General features: G+C 41.4%; 1 protein-coding gene and 3 non-coding genes across 4 annotated transcripts in view; all 4 read left to right on the top strand.

The window, feature by feature from the left end:
* Positions 1-24,492, top strand: part of LOC140291438 (uncharacterized) — an 873,052-nt gene that overhangs the window by 740,199 nt on the left and 108,361 nt on the right. The window lies entirely within an intron of this gene.
* LOC140298312 (5S ribosomal RNA) lies at positions 16,114-16,232 on the top strand. The gene has a single exon (XR_011913971.1). It is a non-coding gene; the product is annotated as a 5S ribosomal RNA (ribosomal RNA).
* On the top strand, positions 18,556-18,674 carry LOC140298189 (5S ribosomal RNA). Its single transcript, XR_011913859.1, has one exon. It is a non-coding gene; the product is annotated as a 5S ribosomal RNA (ribosomal RNA).
* On the top strand, positions 20,995-21,113 carry LOC140298066 (5S ribosomal RNA). The gene has a single exon (XR_011913746.1). It is a non-coding gene; the product is annotated as a 5S ribosomal RNA (ribosomal RNA).

The raw sequence follows: 24,492 nt of genomic DNA, 5'->3' as shown, positions 1-24,492 counted from the left end.
GCTGGAGAATGACCTGTTCTTGTTTCTGAATGAGTGGAAGGACAGGGTTTTAAGAAGGTTTCACACAGTCAACTAACGTCACCTGGCTGCCACTCTACTAAAAGTGGTTAAACCGGGTTTGTACTTACAGAGCTTTGTTGGATTCTTTGACCACTGGTAGCAGCCTCAGAAGAGCCTCCTCTGAAGCAGAGTATTTCTGCAGGTCAAACACATCCAGATCTTTTCCTGATGACAGTAAGATGAAGACCAGAGCTGACCACTGAGCAGGAGACAGTTTATCTGTGGAGAGACTTCCTGAACTCAGGGACTGTTGGATCTCCTCCACTAGAGAACGATCATTCAGTTCATTCAGACAGTGGAACAGATTGATGCTTCTCTCTGTAGACAGATTGTCACTGATCTTCTTCTTGATGTAATCAACTGTTTTCTGATTGGTCTGTGAGCTACTTCCTGTCTGTGTCAGCAGGCCTCGTAGGAGACTCTGATTGGTCTGCAGGGAAAGACCCAGGAGGAAGCGGAGGAACAGGTCCAGGTGTCCATTTGGACTCTGTAAGGCCTTGTTCACAGCACTCTGGTAGAAGAGAGTCTCTTTTAGTGTTTTAGACCCCTGAGACTTTGATTGTTCTTCCATCAGGTTGACTCCAGAGTTGATGAAGGTCAGATGGACATGAAGAGCAGCCAGAAACTCCTGAACACTCAGATGGATGAAGCAGAACACCTTCTCCTGGTACAGCCCTCTCTCCTCTATAAAGATCTGTGTGAACACTCCTGAGTACACTGAGGCTGCTGAGATATCGATGCCACATTCTGTCAGGTCTGATTCATAGAAGATCAGGTTTCCTTTCTGCAGCTGCTCAAAAGCCAGTTTTCCCAGAGACTCAATCATCTTCCTGCTCTCTGGACTCCAGTGTGGATCTGTCTCAGCTCCTCCATCATACTTGACCTTCTTCACTTTGGCCTGAACCACCAGGAAGTGGATGTACATCTCAGTCAGGGTCTTGGGCAGCTCTCCTCCCTCTCTGGTTTTCAACACATCCTCCAGAACTGTAGCAGTGATCCAGCAGAAGACTGGGATGTGGCACATGATGTGGAGGCTTCGTGATGTCTGGATGTGGGAGATGATCCTGCTGGCCTGCTTCTTATCTCTGAATCTCTTCTTGAAGTACTCCTCCTTCTGTGGGTCAGTGAACCCTCTGACCTCTGTCACCATGCAAATACAGTCAGGAGGGATCTGATTGGCTGCTGCAGGTCGTGTGGTTATCCAGAGGCGAGCAGAGGGAAGCAGTTTCCCCCTGATGAGGTTTGTCAGCAGCACATCCACTGAGGTGGACTCTGTAACATCAGTCAGGGGCTCCTTGTTGTGGAAGTCCAGAGGAAGTCGACACTCATCCAGACCGTCAAAGATGAACACAACCTGGAACTCTTCAAAGCTGCAGATTCCTGCTTCTTTGGTTTCAGTAAAGAAGTGATGAACAAGTTCCACCAAGCTGAACTTTTTCTCTTTCAGCACATTCAGCTCTCTGAAAGTGAATGGAAACATGAACTGGATGTCCTGGTTGGCTTTGCCTTCAGCCCAGTCCAGAGTGAACTTCTGTGTTAAGACTGTTTTCCCAATGCCAGCCACTCCCTTTGTCATCACTGTTCTGATTGGTTCATCTCTTCCAGGTGGGAGTTTAAAGATGTCTTCTTGTCTGATGGTTGTTTCTGCTCTGTCTGCTTTCCTGGATGCTGTTTCAATCTGTCTGACCTCATGTTCATCATTGACCTCTCCAGTCCCTCCCTCTGTGATGTAGAGCTCTGTGTAGATCTGATTCAGAAGGGTTGGGTTTCCTGCTTTAGAAATCCCCTCAAACACACACTGGAAATTCTCTTACTGCTCTGCAGACGGTCAGCCAGCTCCTCCTGCTTCATTCTCCTCAGGAAGTGAACTGTGATCTTCACTAATGCCTCTCTGCTGCTCCTCTGCTCTTCATCCTCATCCTCCCTCTGACTCTCTAAGCATTCTGGGTAAACTGGACTCAGAACCTTCTGGATTTTCTTCAGCTCCTCCTTCACAAAAGTGACCATGTTGTCCTCCAGCAGCTGGAACAGAATACTTTATGAATGAGCCAATCAGACTGAAGTCATGGAGCCAAACATCAGATCCGTGTTGGACACACTGACAATCCACTGGTCTACAAAGTGCAGCATGGAGATGACTGTGAACAGAATAGATGGAAAAGTAGTTGTTGTACATGTACTGACCATAAATATGGAGTCCAGCTGTGTTTGATGCTGCTGGGCAGACTGACCACTGGGAACCTCTGAGCTCTGCTGGTCCACTCTGTGGAGGAATCATGAAGAATGAGCTCACATTCTGTCTGTCCACACAGAGACAAACACAAGGTAAAGCTCCATGAAGTGATGTGTGGATGTGAACAGTGAATCAGAGGACTCCCTGTAGTGGGAAAGCTTTACTAGTCCTGCTGATCCCACTGAGAATCAACAGCTCAGTCTGCAGCTGCTTGGAGCTTTCAGCTCACTTTGGTTGGGTCCAACAGCTCTCAGCAACCCCTTCAGAAAGCTTTCCCTCCCTGCTGAAGTGCCCTGGAGCAAGGCAGCCAGAGCCAGTGTGTGCTTGAATCAGACTGGTTGTACTGGTATGTTCCCAGTGTTAGACAGATAGAGGTTTAAAACAGAGTCGTCACTGAGAGAACTTTATCTGTGTTCGTAAAGTTGTACCTTTGAACATCTGGGTGGAGCCTTTTCCTTGGAGTATGTTTTATAGATCGATCAGTCTTCTGGCACTCGGAGCTGGATTTAGGTTCAGGTGAGCCTGGTTTTTCCAGCTTTCTAAAGAACACAAAATAATTTCTGCACTGCACTCAAAAGACAAAAAGACAAGTGATGACAAAACATTTGAAAGGATATTTTTGAAATTCTTATAAGATATTCAAAACCATGTTTGTTTGTCTATATTTCAACCACCTAAAACAGACCTGACTTTACTTTAGAAGTCAGCTGCTTCACACTTCCTACACTGTGTTAAGAGCCAAAGCACAAAGTGGCACCTGCTGGACCAGCTGGTGTCCTACAGACACTCAGAAACACCTCCTCCAACATCCATTCTTTCCTCTTTGACTGCTGTGTTTGTGGAAAACATCCAACACTCACCGCTTCACATATGAACATAGAAATGGATGAGAAACAGAGCTGAGCTCACATTAAACACATGTTGGAATAAAAACTGTTCAAACTGACTCTGCTACATTTTACTCTGTTACAACATTTACACTCAGCTCACCTCTGAAAAGATGGATGTTGGTCTGATTTAAATTCAATAAAACGATCCATTGACTCGTTGCTCTTCATGGACACACAGCTGGTTCCAGGTCCAGGTCTGAGTCTCTGTTGGATCCTGACAGAAAAACACTTGTTTTCTTCAAACTAAAGTATTCAGTGATAGTGTTTGAGTCTGCAGTGAGACGGCCTGTCAGAGAGTCAGTGTGGCTGCTGTGGAACAATGTTACAGCTCCCCCTTGTGGCAGCTCTGTCACTCTGCAGGCAGACGTCAGCAGGTGTGTGAAACTGGAAGCTGGATGTAATTTTACCTGAGAGAAAACAGGAAGACTGAAGCTCTGAGCTTTCAGCATGGTTCCCTGACTTAGTCTTTACTGTTTGTGTGATCAGATTCATTCTGCCACGGTCGGCATAAACCTATCTGTGTGTGCCAAATATTTTGACACGGACTGCTTCCTCAATTTGGGTCAGTACAATGCAGGACTCGCAGAAAAACATTTCCTAAAAGAGGTCATCCGTGGGGAAAGGACAGACGATGTAAGTGTGCTTTGTGTTTCTTTTGTCCAATTACCACGAGCTAATGCTAACCGCTAGTTCATGCAGGTACAAACGATGTTGAAATAAATTATTTATACAGCAGGTTGTGTTATATTAGAGTATATACATTCTCAGGGTCTGACTCTGGCTCAAACATATAAGGTTGCAACTGTGTGTGGGCAGCCATGACCAGTGCTTGTGCTCAACCTCAGCCTGATGCCGAACCGAGGGGCGGAGTGAGCATTAGCAGCCAGTCGCAGCATGAAAATTTGACCGCCTCAGAGCAGAGTGCTACAGACAGGGCTGCTGTTTTTGATCTGTGAGGAATTTGACCAAATCATTTCACAGACATGTCATTAAGGTGCCTGGGATCTGTGTGAACTGGTGGAAAAGGGCTATAATTAGGCGCACTCCCACTGTAGGAACCTTTTGCAGTTCCTATAACCTTTTAAGGAACTAGGCCGTTTTTTCGTGCATTCGGACATACAGGAACTAGGGACCACGACCCTCGGTTCCTATTACCATTTTAGCTCTTTCTCTGAGGCAGGGTCTTTTCTGGGTTCCATAGAAACACATATGACGTAGGTGTTTGGTGGCTGGTAGCTCCGCCCCTTGTCTGAAATATTTACTCATACGACATGGACACAACAGCGCCTGTTTAATAAGTTAAACTTATTAACGTCGTCTCCTTTGTCTGAGGCGCTCGAAGAAGTATCGCCTGCTGCTCGATTCTTCGTCTCCTGACTCTCACTGTGAGCTCTTCCAGCCTCCATCTTAGACGCCTGATGTGATCGTCCATGATTAATATCACCGTCATGCAGACCCGACCAAGGTCCCCGACTTATGTGCGAATGCAAAATGAAACAGTTCCCCTGGGGAAGGGCAGTTCTTATGACTAAATTCGAGGTGGACAGTTCTTAGAACTCTCTGTCCGAATGCGCCTATTGTTCTCAATGAATTGAGAAATTTTCCTTTTTTTGGCGCTATTATTTTTTAATTTCCTGTAGAACCGGAAGTATTTTATTTTGAAGGACATAAAACTATGTAATTAAGGTAGTTTAATAGAACATTGGACAACAACAAAAGGAAAGGACGAACTTTGGTTCAAAGTTAAAATCAGGACAAATAAAAAGACTAAAGGTAAGGTTTAGCACCATTTGAAAAGGAGGAACAAAGTATATTTCTGTGTACTTCAGGAATGTTTTGCATTAAATTAGTAGAGCACATGCTAATTGATGTAATTTGGAAATGGTAAAAATTACCTTTCATTTCTTTTATTTATATATATATATATGTTTGCCACTCTTACACATGCTTGAGAAAGTTATAAAACAAAATAAACATCAGTAAGGCTCATCTTTGTTCGACTGGGAGCTACAGGTTGATTTGGTCGTTTTGTTCTTGTTTCTTCAGAAGGTCGTTTTAAACTGACGTCATTAAACACAAGTGTGAGAACGTAATATTTCTAATACATCAGCCGCCCTGTTCACTACATAATCAGCATCCTGTGAAAAAGCCACATCAGTGGACAGATATTCAGCAATATTCTCCCTTTGTTTTAATAAAGAGCTGCAGGACTGAACTAAAATATCACATTACACACATGATGCAGCTAATTAGTCTCATCAGAGACATCAAGAACTGATCCAAGTCTCAAGTAATTCAGCTGAAAACTGCTTATCATCTGAAACATGATGCAGCCTCCACTGAATACTGACAGATACTCACTGTTGGGCTGATGGAACATCATGTTGGAAATCAATCAACCAATCCTTTGACTGGTCGCTCTTAAGGGACACACAGCTGGGTTCAGGATCAGGTTCAGGTTCAGGTTCAGGTTGGTTCCTGTGAATAAAGGTGGTTTGGTGATGTGAGTGCTGAGCTGAGCTGAGCTCTGACATGGAGAACAGTCATGGACAGTTAGAGATGGTCATCTCACCTCTGAGCTTTGCTCTGGCTCTCATGTTCCCCACACAGAGTGGTTTTAGTGTCCTCACACTGATCCATGCTGCTGAATTCACATCAGCTCACACACACTTTCTACCTTCATCTGCAGAGGAAACACAAATCATTCATCTGCACATCAACTCAAATCCTCTCCATCATTTGGGCTGTAAAAAGATCAGCTGCTGTACCTCCATCAGTCCGCTAGATGGAGGCATGGAGCTACCACCCAGCACACTCATGATGATGATGGACCATTACGTACATTTACTGACATGAAACAGGACGGAAATCAACTGATTTAACGTCTGAACCAGAAACTGCTGTTAATAACAGAACCTTCTACACTGGGAAGGTTCCATCTTTGTCTGTAGGTTCCATCTTATGTTTAAAAGTACAAATAAAAAGTCTCTGATAAAAACTCAAATGAAACGTTTTAACTTTTAGTTGAATTCAACAAACAAAAATAAACAAAGATGAAGGATTATTACTCACATACAAAGGAAAGGAAAAAGCTGAATAAAACATCACAAACTGATCAATAAAGTAGACAGAACATCTGAATCTATTTAATTTCATCATTAGACGATATTAGTGGATTATATGTTCCATCAGAGCTGCACACAGCTTCATAACTGACTACAGTCAGACACATTTAACTGACATTCATGTTATTTTATTCTGAAAGGTGACACAGGAAGCAGCAGGAACCTGCTGTGTCTGACTTTAACGGAGGAGCTGATGGTTTCATTCTATGAAGATCAGTTCTTCATGTAGAAAACAAACATCATCAGCTGATCATCGTGTTGTTTGATTCCAGTTCATCAATAATCTGATTATCATGTAGATTTGTCTTAAAACTCAAAAGTGATCAAAGTTTGTTCTGAAATAAGAAGGGAGCATGTTCCCCAAACATTACAGAGCAGAAACAAACAGCTTACAGGTTACAGGAAACCGTTCTGTTGTCATCAGAGAGTCAAAGCAGATGAGGCTGGAATGCAGCATCAATCAGGTCCGGCCTCTCCCAGAACATAACATCACTGTGTGTAAAGTCATCCTCAGCTCAACTCATTTTTCCAGCCCATGAATTTGATTAACTGAGGACTTAAAATTGAAAACGTTCATAATCCAGGTTTACCTTCAGCTGAACAGCAGCAACAAGTCTCTGAAGGTCACAATAAGTTTCTGTGATGCCTTAACAAGCGTTTCTGTGAAGAGATGCAGAGCAATAAAAGATTCACTGATCTCCTCTGAAATGGAAGAAATGTAAAGTTGAAACATGAAAATTGTTGAGGAAAGCTAAAGTTCTTTAAGTAGAGTAAATGTAGCTTATTGCTTCCAACACATGAAGTTACAGAACCAGACAAACACTGAGAAACTGAGCCTGATGCTGTGCTAACAGCCAGAATTCAGCACACTGTGGGCTGGGCTTACAGTGGATGCTCTTTGCTCAGGTAAAAGGTACAAATCCTAGAAAAGCTCAGATAAAGTTCTGCAGGGACTGTATCTGCCAATCAACAAGCCAGTGTTGTTCTGAAATATGATTCTTTGCTAAGTCTGATTTGGTCTGTAGTTAACCTATTACAGCACTGTCAGATGCATTCAGCTGGACTTCTGCTCAGTGGGTGTTATAGGGGGATAAATCCTTCACAAAGACTTTCCACAATCTTAGAATCTGTAAAAAAATTAACTTTCCATCTGCTTTTTTAAAACTTACTGTGGACAGTTCATACCATTTTTGGATTTCCAGTCATAACATCAGTGAGTCCTTTAAAACAGATGCCTGTGTTTTCTTTAACTCCACATTGTTCTGAGACTGAGTCAGAGGAGGAGGAGTCTGACAGCTTCAGATGCTTCATCTCCTCTTTCAAACCCTCCTTCTTATTGTCTCAGATTACAGACATGTTTCCCTCTCTGAAGGCAACCATCCCTAACAGTGCCTGTGGGCAGCTGCTCATGTGGAACGTCCTGTAGTGCACTGCGTCGGCTGCATTCCTGCCTGCCTCAAACAATGGGTCAGAAAAGACTTTACAGTCTTGCAGTCATGTCAATTGAAAAAGACGAGCTTCAGCCTCTGAGTCACAACAGAGTGATAGAGCCATTTGTCACCCTTAAAAACAGACGGAATTCTTTGCTTCCATCCACCAAGTAACTCGCAATTGGAGCCATTTGTTTCTTGTTAATGCTGTAAATATGCTGTTACTGTGCAAACCTGTGATAGTTTTTGTACTGTATTAAAGAAACAGACTGAAATAATAATTAATTATTTCTCAGTCTACGTTAGCTGTTTGTGAAGTTTTGTGCTCGTGCGCTACGTTCACTCACATCCTGTTCCTCTCTGGGGGCTAAGCCCCCCCTGTCCTTAAGACCTAGTGACGCCCCTGACATCAACTCAAATCCTCCTTCCTTTTAAGGGTTAACATGTTGCTGAATAAATTTTATCTTTAGTAGGATCTACTCTTTCATTTTCAACCATTCCAATAATTTGGTTAGATTTTCATCAGCAGGAGCAGCTCTTTACAGAGTTTTTATGAATGCAGCCCCTGATCTTAAACATCTCCTCTTTTTTTTTCCTGCAGACACCTGAAAAACAGCAGCATTTGTGCTCTGAAAGTAATGAATAAATATCAACAATAGAAACTAAAGGATGATTTAAAGAATTATTTCTGTCTGAATGTGAAGTCTGACTGAAAGAGCAGCAGAATCCCACACTGCAGGTTCTGATTGGTCCAACTGGATCCTGCAGCACAATGCAGGAAGTGAAAAGACTGAACCACAATGAACACTAAACCCCTTCATACATACACTGCATCACAGCTTCATAACGGAAGGTCTGACAGGAAGCTGCTCTTTCTGACTTTAAAGGTGGAGACGACACTTTGATTCCAGGAAATAAAAACATGAAGCAGTTTGTTTGAGAAGGAAACAAATAAAAAAAAATATCTTGTTGTTTGATTCCAGTTAATCAATAATCTGATAATCATCTATATTTGTTTTCAAACACAAACTGATCAACGTTTGCTCTGAAATAAGAAGTGAACATGTTCTCCAACATTACAGAGCAGAAACAAACAGGAAAGTCTGAACTTACAGATTGTTCAGAGCTAAAGAAGGAGAAGAGTCTCTGCTCGACAGACTGAGACACAGGTGAGCTGCTTCCTGGAACCAGTCAGAGCAGAGTTCCCCTGTGATGGAGTGAGGACTGATAAAACCTGTCTGACCAGTGGAGTTCATGTTAAAACACATCTCCAAGTTCCTGAACAACAAACTGATCCGAAAACATTTATTCTGCCGTTCTCTCTGAATGAGCAGTGAGTTTCTGTGTCCGACTTTAATGGAAGAAACCACAGTTAGTCCCACAAATTAAAACACAATGGGATTTATTTTGTGAATAAAACAAATAAATCACATTATGTTTCTAATCAATAACAATGTAAATGATAATCATGCAGATTTATCTTCAAACTCAACAGTGATCAAACTGGAGCTGAAATAAGAAGTGAACATGTTCCCCAAACATTACAGAGCAGAAACAAACAGGAAAGTTACTGAAGACAAAGTTCAGACTCACAGTTTGTTCAAACCAAGTGTTGAAGAAGACGAGGCTCCACAGACTGAGACACAGGTGAGCTGCTGCTGGAATCAGTCAGAGCTCCACCCCTGATGGGGGCAGGACAGGTAGGAGGGAGGAGCAGCAACAGGATCTGATTTCATCTTTATCTCTGAGTTTAACAGCAGCTTGTAACCTTGTTGTAACATTTCTGATTTGTTTTAAAATGAATGAACAGTTTCATCAGTCTTTCTCTCACTCCTGACTCCTATCAGCCATCATCTGCTTATTTCCTCCATCATGTCTCACTGAGCAGTTTTCTCACATTAGGTAGGGATCATGATGGAGGTCAGAATGGTAACTGACCATCTCACAGCCAGTCTGGGACTTGGAGGCATCCTGCTTTGGTATCAGGCAGACTGGTCATGTTGACTCTGAAGCAACGATCAGATGGAGGAGGGAACATGCTCATTAACATCACTGATGTTGGATAGAAAGAGAGCATTTTCTGTCCATCTGAGCATGAATAGGACTGAAACAGATGACCTGGCTGAACACTCCCTCTACAACATGTTCCTGCTTAAGTTTGAAGCTTTAAAAGTATTCTGACACCTCTGAAACTTGTTGTGTTTCACACAGCATGCCTTATTTATTTCATGATGACTGTGTTTGAGGAGATTAACAGAACCCGTAAACATCTTACTGTTTGATTGTGCTGAAAATGTTGAAGAATGACCCGAATTCATGGTCAGAAAAGTGTTGAATGTCTGCAGCTGGTTCAGTAAAGCAGCTGAAGTCTCATCAATCAGGTCTGATGCATCCTGGGAGTGGAAATGAGTCGTCAGGTGGTCTGAAAGTTCTTTTTGTCTGGATTGTCAGGGCAGACTTTATGTCCCTACAATGTATTCAAAGTGGTTCATATCAGCAGGGCTGGGCCACATCTGGTGGACTTATAGCTGAGTTCAGGTCAAAGGAAGCTGCAGATGAGCAATTATTTGCTCGTTCTGTAAATGACTCCCAGATGCAGTAAACATTTATTTCATTATGTATCGTACTGCAGGAAGACTGTACCTGCCTTTTTAGTTTTAACCCAAACTAAATGTTGTTTAGAGTAAAGATTTATGGGAATAAAGCAGAGGCTGGAAGCAGGAACTGGAATCTGACTGATATCTGATGGTTTACAAGTCAAAGTCCAGAGAAGAACAGAAGTTGTTCAGAGCTGAAACTTTGCTTGGCCAAAGTTACAGGAGTGAATGGCAGCAGCAGTTGGGTCCAGAGTTACTCACAAAGACAGAAAATAAGTGTTCTGGCTCGACCAAGAGAGATCAGGGAGATTTAAAAGCTGATGTTGGAGACTGATCTCCAGCAGAAGGTAACTGGAGATGGAGGCCAACCACTGCTCACCAGGAACCAGTTCTGTGATTAAACATGATTAAACCCTAACAAGGGGAGACCAAAGTATGGTTCACACGACCTCATCAACACTCATCACAGATCATTTTATCTTTAATTATGAATTAATTCTTTGTCCCCCTTCAGGGGAATAAAGGCTGGAGGGAACATTTACACATCTGTCATGTTTGGATTATTAGCTCCAAACAATGCTCAGGTTATGCAGCTCCTTTTTAAAAGCTGCCTTTGGTCTTCATCAATGTTGACTTTTTATGCACCAGAATGTTTAATATGCATCTGTTTTAATTTGATCTTTAACAGATCCTCAGAAACATGAATGCCTACATGTTTCAGGATCCTTCAAAGTTTTCCTCAAGCTGTTATCTGACAGCAGCCTCTGAGAGTTTATCACCTGTATGGCACACACAGGCCAGGAAGATGTTACAGGAATGTTCATTTCAGACAGAGGACAGGGACACGTGAGAATCAGCGCTCACAGGAGATGCGTGTTAATCATTAAAAGTTGTGATTGTGACAGTAAAACAAATTTGAGGTCGGTCTCCAGCAAAGTTAGTGAAAAATATTGTTTCAAAGCTCAGCCCCGAGTTTATGTGCAGGATTTAACTCTGATTTACTCACTGTTAACACTTCACTACTTTACTTTATACATTGAGCACTTAAATGTGGACTTTTCTGTCTTCTTGTTAGTTTTTACTCATTTCAGTGTATTATGTGGTGTGAGAAGGATGTGTTCAGATGAAGGTGCTTTTATGAGTCATTATTTTCAGTTATGACAGACAAGTTACAACATGAGTGATTCTTTTCATAACATCCAGTCAGGCATGGATTCTGCGTCAGTGGCTTGAAGAAGGCGTGACAGCAGAGGGGAAAAACAACAGCAGCCTTGCTATCATGATTGCACTTGGTTGTGGTTGAGTTCCAGGCGGGGCTGAGCAGGTATCCAGGAAGTCCAAGGTGGAGTCTGTGTGATCTAACTGCAAAGATCAGACATATCACTATTATTCTAACTGCAATTGCGTAAAAGCATAAAGCTGATTTCTGTATTAGCTCTGTGGCTGAAGCAAAAGTGGTGTATATATACATATACACACAGTGACATTTCATACTTTTTCAATATATATACTGTATAACTACGAATTTACTCCATGGTTCTGAGTCATAATCTGTCCTTTATTATTCTTAGTGCTGATAAACAAAAATGATTAAATGATATAGAAATTGTGTATTCAAATGTATTTGTGCTTGACTATCCACATATATATTATATTATTATTAAATATTTTATATTTATGCATGTCATATTTAATTTGTGTGAATATAAATGGTATAAACAAATACTGATTTATTTAAATGAGAGGTTGAGGAAATCCCAATTAAAATTCTTCTAATTATAATTATCATTGTTGTTGTATTGATGCTAATATAGTTAAACATTTTGTAAATAAGCATGTACATTGCATAGTGAAATAAAATTTCTCATTTCCTCTAGAAACAGACAAAACAACTCAAGCAACTCACTTGACAGTAAAATTATACATCTCTATAATGCATTTTGCCCATGACAAAAGAAAAATATAGAAAAAAAAGAAGCCATACATACAGGCATACAGACATACTTCTTCCCCTCAGCACGCTGTGTGGTTAATTTTGGGCCACACAGACAGACTTTCACAACCCCAACCTGAGCTGCTCTGATGGAGGTTACTCTGTCTGGCACAATTACAGAGGAACACCCAATCCTCCTCCTCTGTCTCTAACAGAGAAGCAACAGCTGGAGATTTGTCCTTCACGCTGGAATAGATGCTTCAGCCGTTTAACTGTTCATCTGTCTGCTGCAACAAACAATGGAGCATCTCCAGTGCTGGAGAGCTTCCTTGGTGCCATCAACACGTCTGGTTTGCCATCACCTGTGCGCTCTGACAGGCTGCTGAGAATACTGAGGTCGCCCATTTCATGGTGGAACAGCGAGGAGAGAACCCAGACTCACACGTTACAGGAAGGAGTTTCCATAACCAACGGTGAGGTTTCCATAGCGATGTATTATGAGAAAAGCTCTGCAGCAGAGCACATAACGAGTGTTATTATTCCCCAACATTCATCCTGCTGTTCCTCTGCAGGACTCTCACTGGCCTCATTCACAAACTCTGCTTTGTCCTCCATTACTGACAGAAAACACTGAACAAAGCATGAATGACATCTGTCATCTGCTTCAGAGCCTGTTGTTTTTTCACATTTACTAAATGTAAAGTATATTTGAGGGGGAAAGACCTTCAGACATGTTTTCCTTCTTCTTATTTCTTGTGTTGGAACTGTTTGTCTTTGCAGCAGCATCAAACATTTTCAGACTTAGTTTTTCAGGCGAGTGCTCCACCAAGACCAGATTAGGCTGGACACACATTTCTAAAGCCATCACTGAACTTATGAGCATCAGTTTCCTCATTGTAGAGTCATAACATCCAGCAGCTAGAAGTTCTAATTCAGAGCAGAAACATCTTCTCTTCCTGCTTGGAATGTTTCTCTGAATCATGTCTCTCGTTCTTCCAGGATAGAACGCTGATGGACAGATGTTTCCATTCCAGTCCTTGACCCATTCCATACTCTGTTTCTCAGCCTGGAGAGAGAAGGGCTTTTGAACCCTGATGATGAGTCATCTCTTTGCTCTCCACTGGGCTTTTCTGCCTCAGCTGCAGAGGCAACTTGCCTTCTTCATGGATGCTTGGAACCATCACGGCCTGAGAGCAGCAGGCAGCCAGTCTCCCCACCAGCTTTGGACATCATTCAGACACCTTCAGGATCCTGATCAGGTGTGTTAAAACAGCTGAGTGCATCATATCAGGAGCCATTATTTAAATGATACATTTAAAAGGCCTAAAATGATTTGGCTAGATTACAGAACTTAATATTTATACTGAGGAGAACTGATTTCATAACTTCAGTTTAAAACTGCAACTGAAAATGTTTCAGGGAAACATCTGAAGATGCCAAAGCTTTTGTTTAAGTCTCCAGAAAGCCTACAAACTATTGAATAAGCTTAAAACTGTGATGGTGTTTTATTTGTGTTCAGGTGGAGGCAGACTGTGGGACTGACTGGGATGGACCACACGGCTCTGATGCCCTCGGAGGTGAAACGGACCGAGTTGAAGGAGCCCAAGTGCAGCTTGAAGGACACCTGAGCGAGAACATGGCCAGGTCACCTGACCCCGATGTTCCCTTCATGGATGCACTCCACATCTATGCAGCCGCACCACAGCAGCTGATGCAGCCACAGCAGAACTGGACGAGTTCACCAACGTTCACACACTGCTGGATGGAAAAGTGCACCAAACACTTCATGTTCAATCGTCTTTATTAACCAAACTTTAACATTTGTAACTAAAACTTCAGATTGAAATGTTTGTTCTCAGTTCTCCTGAACTGTTACCAACCTCACACACTTCCAGTTAATGAGGTAAAGCCTTAACATGGCTCACTGCTCCACAGCCTTCAATGAGCAGCATGAAACAGAGGAACAGACTAACTGCTACAACTTTGAAATGTTCAACTTAAAGATGCTCAGTTTCTCACATTATTCACATCAGATCATTCCAAAGCCAAAGTCTGTACTTCTAACAGACGCTTGGAGCTTTTCTTTGAATGTCTGCTAGCTTTGGCTCTTCAGAGGCAGTTTCAGCAGGTCCTGCAGGCTGAGGCTACAGGCGTGGTCATTTCAGGAGGAACTCCTGCATACAGCTGCTGGGGAGGTATACTCCAACCTGTCCACAGCTTCAGGAGTTGGTGCAGTTCCTGAGAGGAGCCCACAGAGACACAGTCAGAAGTATTTAAAGCTGCCAATAAGATGCTGAACAGCAGAACTTTCTCAAGTTTACCCAAAGATCAAAGAATCTCTGCTTCACCTGTAAAAAGAAACTGGTCTTTCTGCGGTAAAATAAAACAATGTTTCCATCATGTTACCGGGTAGATTTTCCACCACCAGGTTTCAGAAATATGGAGTCAGTGTGAAGAATCAGCAGCAGCTTTAGGAGATGTACATTGTTCAGGTCTGTTTCTCTGAGAGAACATTTACAATCTGAGCATTTTCAGTGTGGTCTCTCAGAAAGCCTGAGCTGCACGTCTCCTCCAGGCTGCTGTGCTCATCCTCACTATCTGGCATCGGCCTCATGATCCTTTTCAGGATGGTCTGAGAAGTAAAAACAGCCTCAGAGGCTGTAAACTGAAAGGGTTTATTAACAGAACAGAGCAGCACTTTTATAAAAGCACAGGCAGAAAAAGCAGGGGAGAGAGGAGGAAACAAGCAGCAAAGTGCTGCTTTAAGTTAAATTAAGCTGTCGATAAAGCAGCATTCAAAAGCTACAGCACAAAAATGTCTGTGACAGTCTGTAGGAAACACGTGTCGCTGCATTATCTGACAGAGCAGCAAACAAGTTACTGACTGGAGAAACAATCCACAGCTGTGACAGAGAGCAGCAACAGAAGCTCTACAGGGGTTGTAGGCTGTACTTCTATCACATCGGATGTACTGTAGATTTCTCGGGACGATCCATCTGAGTTCAGCTGAGGCGAGTTGGACCCACGAGGGATGTTCCTGACGAACAATTTGCTCGACGATTAGTCTAAAACTTCAATTTGGACTAAATAAAAATATTTCTCAACATTTAGTCGAGGCCTCAGGACACAGATGCAGGGTCGAGTTCAAAGTCAAGACTGTTTATTCATATAAACAACAGGTTGATGATCTGCTCACAGAGCAAAGAAAGGAGCTGTGAAACTCCTGAGCACTCTCCTCAATAACTATGGAGGAGGAGAGTGCAGCTGTGAAAGTGATCAAACCAAAAGCCTCTCCACTCCAGGAGGAAAACAAAGAGCTATTAAAGATAAGAAACTCGCACGCTCTCCTAACGAGGCGGACTTAAACAAAAGAAGCTCTCTCAAAAACAGAGGCACTATGAAACCCAGGCGGTCTCCCATCCAAATACTAACCAGGCCCCCTGCTTAGCTTTCGAGATCGGGATGTTCAGGGTGGTGTGGCCGTAAGCAAAAGTCACCGTAACAAATATCTATTATATAGCTGCTTGAACCATATGTTTCTTTTAGTTTTTTCACCTAATTGGCTTGAGAGGCTGATGCTGATCCTGCACATGTTCTTCTCTCTCGTGTTGGTTCTCTGCAGCTGAAAGTGAGACTCTCAGATAACTTAGTGTCTGTCGACCTCTTCTGTTCCCTGTGTGTAGTTTTGTGTTCAGCGTCACACAGAGAGACCGAGGCTGCTTAGTTAGATGAAATCATCACAAATTGCTCATTTTTAAACAGTTACATTATATTCTAGAAGTCAGAACACAGTAATAGATGTTGTTTCAGCATCTATAAAAAGCTGATTTGTCACTGATTCTCTCGCTTACGGCCATACCACCCTGAACACGCCCGATCTCGTCCGATCTCGGAAGCTAAGCAGGGTCGGGCCTGGTTAGTACTTGGATGGGAGACCGCCTGGGAATACCAGGTGCTGTAAGCTTTTTACACCTGCAGGAGGCGCTGCTGCTCACTCAACACGGACAGCTTCATGACATACTTCACATCAGGAAGGAAATCACTCAAATAAATTCACTTTTCAATCTTTGTCAAAGACTGGAAATGAGCGCACACATAAAACTCATTTAGGTCACTGTCATATCATCTTCCAGCACTGCTCAGCTCACAGTGACTTCATCTGTCTGAATTCTTCTGGATACCAAACACACACAAATATTATTGTCTCACATTAGTCTGCAGACTGTTAACAGATCTTCCTGCAGTCTGCAGATTCATCCCATTTCCTTCCTTCCTAAGAATCCCTGCTGATATCCAAGGTGCTGATCCCAGATCTGCTCAGATGTCCCAGGTTCTCCTCTGCTTTTATCCTCACACACTGAACTGTCTCCTCATCTACGTGTTAACAACCAGAACCCACTGATGTGCGCTCAGAAATAAAGTTTCCAATGTTTTCCAAACACAAATGAATAAATTACAGAGATTTACTGAGGCCAGATAGAAAAAGTGCACGTGCAGCCACTTTAAACTGTCAAACAGGCAACTTTATATCTAACAGCAAACACTGAGAGCTGCTCTGCAGAATAAATACTTTTACTGGTGGAAGTGTTAGTAAATGTTGCTGATGACACTTTGATTCTTTTGCCTGAGTGAGGTTTTAGATTCAGAACTTTTACTGGGAGTTGAATATTTCTCAGTGTGGAATCAGTGCTTGTAAAGGATCTACACCACTGTCACCTGACTCAAAATCAACACTAATCAAATTGAAAGAAGTTCATAATCAGCTTTTTTAAGTGAATTATAAGCTAAAGGCTTCCTCTTTGCCCCAGGTTAGGGTTAAGCTGATCCGGGTCAGGGGTTAAGTTGCACCATCTGGGGGTGAACTGACCATCAAATTGAATCTAAATCAAAGCCATAAGAAATTTCAACCATAACTTACCTCTTTGAAAAACTGATTTAAAAGTCCATTATTGTTTTGTCAGAGGTCATATTCATTTTCTTCAGGATAACTTCACATTAAATCTGATTTTAAAAAAAAATGTCATTAAAGTTGGAATCTTCCCTGAAACAGAAATGCTGAAGTGGAATGAATGAATAAATGTCCCCAAAACTTTCCATCCTTCCACTTTCTTTAATTCATGGTTTCAGGGGGAGTGGAGCCTATCTGTCACAGAAACTCCTCAACATTCCAGTCTAATAACAAGTCTGAAACTAAAGCAAAAACTGCAGCCCCAAATGAACATTGGCATGATATAGGCTGTGTCAAATGCAAAAGCAGTCCCTGTTTCCCTTTTTGGAACTCATCCTTTCTAAGGACAAAGTTAAATGTATGAGGATCAAACACAACAAGTACCTGGGACATGTCAACAGATTCAGGAAATCCAGGAACCAGCAAACTGAGAGCCAAAGAGAAACTGAGGCGTCTGCCAACAAATCAGCAGCAGCTGAAGCTGATCAACTTCCTGATGTGTCATGAGGTGATCACATGTTTCAACAAAAGACATCAAATAACAGCTGAAGCTGCATTACAGACAATAAGAGATGTGGAAGCAGCATCAAAGCTGAAAAATGGGAACTTTAAACCTTGTTGGTTGAGAAATGAAATGTGCTGAAGAGCAGGATTTCTACACACGTCAGTCATCATCATGATGTGAGTGTTCAGCTGCATAGAAACATAAGAAGAAGAAGCTCCACTTTAAGACTGTGTGATTCCAGTGATGATCCAGCATTGATCACTTCCAGTTTCTAGAGAATTTGTTTAAAAAAAGAAGCTTTCTGGTGAATTGATTTGATTGTGGATGTGAAGTGTTTCAGCGCCCCCTGCAGGTTGTAGAGAGAAGAGAAAAAGCTTACAGCACCTGTTATTCCCAGCCGGTCTCCCATCCAAATACTAACCAGGCCCCCTGCTTAGCTTTCGAGATCAGGCGTGTTCCGGGTGGTGTGGCCGTAAGCAAAAGTCACCGTAACAAATATCTATTATATAGCTGCTTGAACCATATGTTTCTTTTAGTTTTTCACCTAATTGGCTTGAGAGGCTGATGCTGATCCTGCACATGTTCTTCTCTCTCGTGTTGGTTCTCTGCAGCTGAAAGTGAGACTCTCAGATAACTTAGTGTCTGTCGACCTCTTCTGTTCCCTGTGTGTAGTTTTGTGTTCAGCGTCACACAGAGAGAGCGAGGCTGCTTAGTTAGATGATATCATCACAAATTGCTCATTTTTAAACAGTTACATTATATTTTAGAAGTCAGAACACAGTGATAGATGTTGTTTCAGCATCTATATAAAGCTGATTTGTCACTGATTCTCTCGCTTACGGCCATACCACCCTGAACACGCCCGATCTCGTCCGATCTCGGAAGCTAAGCAGGGTCGGGCCTGGTTAGTACTTGGATGGGAGACCGCCTGGGAATACCAGGTGCTGTAAGCTTTTTACACCTGCAGGAGGCGCTGCTGCTCACTCAACACGGACAGCTTCATGACATACTTCACATCAGGAAGGAAATCACTCAAATAAATTCACTTTTCAATCTTTGTCAAAGACTGGAAATGAGCGCACACATAAAACTCATTTAGGTCACTCTGTCATATCATCTTCCAGCACTGCTCAGCTCACAGTGACTTCATCTGTCTGAATTCTTCTGGATACCAAACACACACAAATATTATTGTCTCACATTAGTCTGCAGACTGTTAACAGATCTTCCTGCAGTCTGCAGATTCATCCCATTTCCTTCCTTCCTAAGAATCCCTGCTGATATCCAAGGTGCTGATCCCAGATCTGCTCAGATGTCCCAGGTTCTCCTCTGCTTTTATCCTCACACACTGAACTGTCTCCTCATCTATGTGTTAACAACCAGAACCCACTGATGTGGGCTCAGAAATAAAGTTTCCATTGTTTTACAAACACAAATGAATAAATTACAGAGATTTACTGAGGCCAGATAGAGAAAGTGCACGTGCAGCCACTTTAAACTGTCAAACAGGCAACTTTATATCTAACAGCACACACTGAGAGCTGCTCTGCAGAATAAATACTTTTACTGGTGGAAGTGTTAGTAAATGTTGCTGATGACACTTTGATTCTTTTGCCTGAGTGAGGTTTTAGATTCAGAACTTTTACTGGGAGTTGAATATTTCTCAGTGTGGCATCAGTGCTTGTAAAGGATCTACACCACTGTCACCTGACTCAAAATCAACACTAATCAAATTGAAAGAAGTTCATAATCAGCTTTTTTTAAGTGAATTATAAGCTAAAGGCTTCCTCTTTGCCCCAGGTTAGGGTTAAGCTGATCCGGGTCAGGGGGTAAGTTGCATCGTCTGGGGGTGAACTGACCATCAAATTGAATCTAAATCAAACCCATAAGAAATTTCAACCATAACTTACCTCTTTGAAAAACTGATTTAAAAGTCCATTATTGTTTTGTCAGAGGTCATATTCATTTTCTTCAGGATAACTTCACATTAAATCTGATTTAAAAAAAAAATGTCATTAAAGTTGGAATCTTCCCTGAAACAGAAATGCTGAAGTGGAATGAATGAATAAATGTCCCCAAAACTTTCCATCCTTCCACTTTCTTTAATTCATGGTTTCAGGGGGACTGGAGCCTATCTGTCACAGAAACTCCTCAACATTCCAGTCTAATAACAACTCTGAAACTAAAGCAAAAACTGCAGCCCCAAATGAACATTGGCATGATATAGGCTGTGTCAAATGCAAAAGCAGTCCCTGTTTCCCTTTTTGGAACTCATCCTTTCTAAGGACAAAGTTAAATGTATGAGGATCAAACACAACAAGTACCTGGGACATGTCAACAGATCCAGGAAATCCAGGAACCAGCAAACTGAGAGCCAAAGAGAAACTGAGGCGTCTGCCAACAAATCAGCAGCAGCTGAAGCTGATCAACTTCCTGATGTGTCATGAGGTGATCACATGTTTCAACAAAAGACATCAAATAACAGCTGAAGCTGCATTACAGACAATAAGAGATGTGGAAGCAGCATCAAAGCTGAAAAATGGGAACTTTAAACCTCGTTGGATGAGAAATGAAATGTGCTGAAGAGCAGGATTTCTACACACGTCAGTCATCATCATGATGTGAGTGTTCAGCTGCATAGAAACATAAGAAGAAGAAGCTCCACTTTAAGACTGTGTGATTCCAGTGATGATCCAGCATTGATCACTTCCAGTTTCTAGAGAATTTGTTTAAAAAAAGAAGCCTTCTGGTGAATTGATTTGATTGTGGATGTGAAGTGTGTCAGCGCCCCCTGCAGGTTGTAGAGAGAAGAGAAAAAGCTTATAGCACCTGTTATTTCCAGCCGGTCTCCCATCCAAATACTAACCAGGCCCCCTGCTTAGCTTTCGAGATCAGGCGTGTTCAGGGTGGTGTGGCCGTAAGCAAAAGTCACCGTAACAAATATCTATTATATAGCTGCTTGAACCATATGTTTCTTTTAGTTTTTCACCTAATTGGCTTGAGAGGCTGATCGTGCACATGTTCTTCTCTCTCGTGTTGGTTCTCTGCAGCTGAAAGTGAGACTCTCAGATAACTTAGTGTCTGTCGACCTCTTCTGTTCCCTGTGTGTAGTTTTGTGTTCAGCGTCACACAGAGAGAGCGAGGCTGCTTAGTTAGATGAAATCATCACAAATTGCTCATTTTTAAACAGTTACATTATATTTTAGAAGTCAGAACACAGTGATAGATGTTGTTTCAGCATCTATATAAAGCTGATTTGTCACTGATTCTCTCGCTTACGGCCATACCACCCTGAACACGCCCGATCTCGTCCGATCTCGGAAGCTAAGCAGGGTCGGGCCTGGTTAGTACTTGGATGGGAGACCGCCTGGGAATACCAGGTGCTGTAAGCTTTTTACACCTGCAGGAGGCGCTGCTGCTCACTCAACACGGACAGCTTCATGACATACTTCACATCAGGAAGGAAATCGGTCAAATAAATTCACTTTTCAATCTTTGTCAAAGACTGGAAATGAGCGCACACATAAACCTCATTTAGGTCACTCTGTCATATCATCTTCCAACACTGCTCAGCTCACAGTGACTTCATCTGTCTCAATTCTTCTGGATACCAAACACACACAGATATTATTGTCTCACATTAGTCTGCAGACTGTTAACAGATCTTCCTGCAGTCTGCAGATTCATCCCATGTCCTTCCTTCCTAAGAATCCCTGCTGATATCCAAGGTGCTGATCCCAGATCTGCTCAGATGTCCCAGGTTCTCCTCTGCTTTTATCCTCACACACTGAACTGTCTCCTCATCTATGTTTTAACAATCAGAACCCACTGATGTGGGCTCAGAAATAAAGTTTCCAATGTTTTACAAACACAAATGAATAAATTACAGAGATTTACTGAGGCCAGATAGAAAAAGTGCACGTGCCGCCACTTTAAACTGTCAAACAGGCAACTTTATATCTAATAGCAAACACTGAGAGCTGCTCTGCAGAATAAATACTTTTACTGGTGGAAGTGTTAGTAAATGTTGCTGATGACACTTTGATTCTTTTACCTGAGTGAGGTTTTAGATGCAGAGGCCCAAAAAATACTGAGGTCATGAGTCAGAACTTCTAGTCGGGTTCAGGGGCTCCCCTGAAAATTTATTTAATTCCATTATTTAAATATGGCCATTTTCAGAGTCTTAAAGGAACAAAAACAACATCAGAATGACTTTTAGGTTTATTTGTTTTGTTTGTTATCAGAGAACATCAGCCTCATCCTAAATGATTTGCAAATGAGTTACAATGTAAAACTGGAGAATGAATTTCATCAAGTCATGGATTAGGAATAAAAAGGAATCAACTGTCCTGGGACAGAGGGATAATATATACAAATGCTTCATATTTCCTTCAGTATTTAAAATAGATACCCAAGCCCTATTACACTATCATGTTGATGATAGTGTCGAATCTTTTTCCTCTTGTTAAGGAAAACCAGCTTTTGAACACATTTCTATTATAATCTTATACGATACTTCAATTATCGTGCATTATACATCTGACTTTTAAAACGTACACAGGTCTGGCATAGTCTCTTCCTTTTAGAGTACTTGCTCTCCCTCTATCACTGCTCCTCTTCTTGCTGCTTGGCCCAAAGATGAGCTTGGTTTGGCTCAGCCTTTTCCTCCCTGTCCTGTTTTCCCTTTAGTGAAGAATATAAAAAACCTTAATGCTAACGTCAATAATATTGTTAATATTGTACATTTTTACACTTATATTTTAATACCCTACACTCAACACTTTTTTACTGAAGCATTTTTCTTATTTTCTTATTTTGTGTGGACTTATTGTGCCAAGGTTTTTTTTTTTATTCGACATATTTATATTTAAATTCTTATCCTTAATTCTTGGTAGCAGGTAAAAAGAAAATTTCACTGCACATTGTACTATGTATGATTATGTATGTGACAAATAAAACTCTTGAATCTATAAACACAGTCAAATACTAAACTGATAGAAATGAAAACAATACTCCATTTCAACATCATGTTTTCAGATGTGTAAGAAATCTTAAAAAACCTTGAGGGTGCTGCAGAGCTCTTGAAATTTGAGGTAAAAATGTTGCATTCTGAGGCTTTTTGAAGGTCAACCTGCCTGACTCCCCAGAGTACAGCTGGACAGGCAGTGGATAAGCAGAAGTCAGCAGCTCAGAGGCAGGTGTTCAGTCAGCCACCACCTCCAGCTCCTGTACTTTTAAGCCCCTTCATTGTGCCAGTTGTGTTTGTCATCCCAACTGGAAACAAACAGATTGTGCCGTCTGGTCCCCTGCCCTCACCTCCGCCAACCCGGAGAGCGTAAGTGCACCCGCACAGTGGAAGAAAACTAATGCCGTCAGTGCCACCTGCCGCGCATAAAAGAAAATGGTCATGGGCAGTATTATGGGAATATATACTGTCCCAAAAATAACAGAATGTCACTGGAAGAATGGATGCAGGAGATGAGGAGAAAGAGGGAGGGAAAAAAAAGTGTTTCAGATCATTCTTTACATGTCAATATGCATGTAAATAGTTTTAAAAGAAAAAAAATGTCTTAATTTACTGTTCTAATTAGTTTCTTTTGTTAATTTATTGTATTTATTTTGTTTTGTTTTAGTTATCTTTTTATTCTATTTTATATTGTTTCTTGTTCTAAATGACTTAATAAAGAAAGAAATTAATAACTTTAAATATTTTCCATTTTTTGTTTATTTATTGTATGTATTTTATTTTGGTATTTATCATTTATTTATTCATTCTATTTTATTGTTATTATTGTACTCTTGTTGCTCTTGTTGTAATGTTTCCTAAATTTAATTATTTTCTATATTTGTTCATTTATTGCTTTTACTTTATTTGTTATTTATCTTTATTTTTTCTATTTTGAATTTAATTTATTCCTGTTTTTATTGCTTCAGGTTTAATTTCACACGTGTTTCTGAGTGTTTGTGTGTGTGTAAAATTAGTAATAAATTTGTTACATTTCAGTGAGTGTCTTCAGTTTTTTTCAACTCATTCATAGAAGACGACTACATTGTTGCAGTACTCAATTCATAAATGTAAAAAATACTATAAAAGTACATTTAGTTACATTTGATAACACTTGGTAAAAGTTTGTCTCATGTCCAATGGTGGAATCGAACCGGCGAGCTTTGGATAGAGAGCCTCCTGCACTATTCTATAGCAGAGTGTCAAGTTAGTTTAGATTTCTCAAAAGAATACACCAGACTGTGTGCTTTTACTTGAAATGGACAGCAGAAACACAAATAACTACAAGTTCCTTCCATTTTTTCCACTCATTTTCTCAAAATGTCTTATTTTCCTTAATTTTTCTCCTTCCCCCTTTTCCCTCTTCTTCCGCCTCTAATACAGACTATTGCTCCCCTGCTTCAGCTCAGTTGGCAGAGCATCAGACGTCTAATTTGAGGATCCAGGGTTCAAGTCCCTGTTCAGGTGTATAAATTTAATCTGCCATTTAACCTGTGCTTCCCTCTATGCCTGCACTCCATTTCTACACTGTCACCTCTGACAGAGCCTGGCTAATGGTGTTCCTTCTATGTAGCTTATTGTTAGCTGCATCATTATATCCTCATTAGTAAGTTGCTTTGGATAAAAGCTAAATGCATAAATATAAAGTCATAAAGCCGGCTGTCGACAGTTGAACACATTTTAAAAACACACGTGAAGAACTAATTCGCACAATAGTCTCATCTTTCAACTCCACTTTCCTCTGGTTCAGCTTGTATATGAACAGT

Source organism: Leuresthes tenuis, unplaced genomic scaffold (genome assembly GCF_036924035.1).
Source record: "Leuresthes tenuis unplaced genomic scaffold, fLeuTen1.0.hap1 SCAF_1, whole genome shotgun sequence".
NCBI lineage: Eukaryota > Metazoa > Chordata > Actinopteri > Atheriniformes > Atherinopsidae > Leuresthes > Leuresthes tenuis.
The sequence above is the reverse complement of the archived record's forward strand: the minus strand, read 5'-3'. Positions and strand labels throughout refer to the sequence as shown.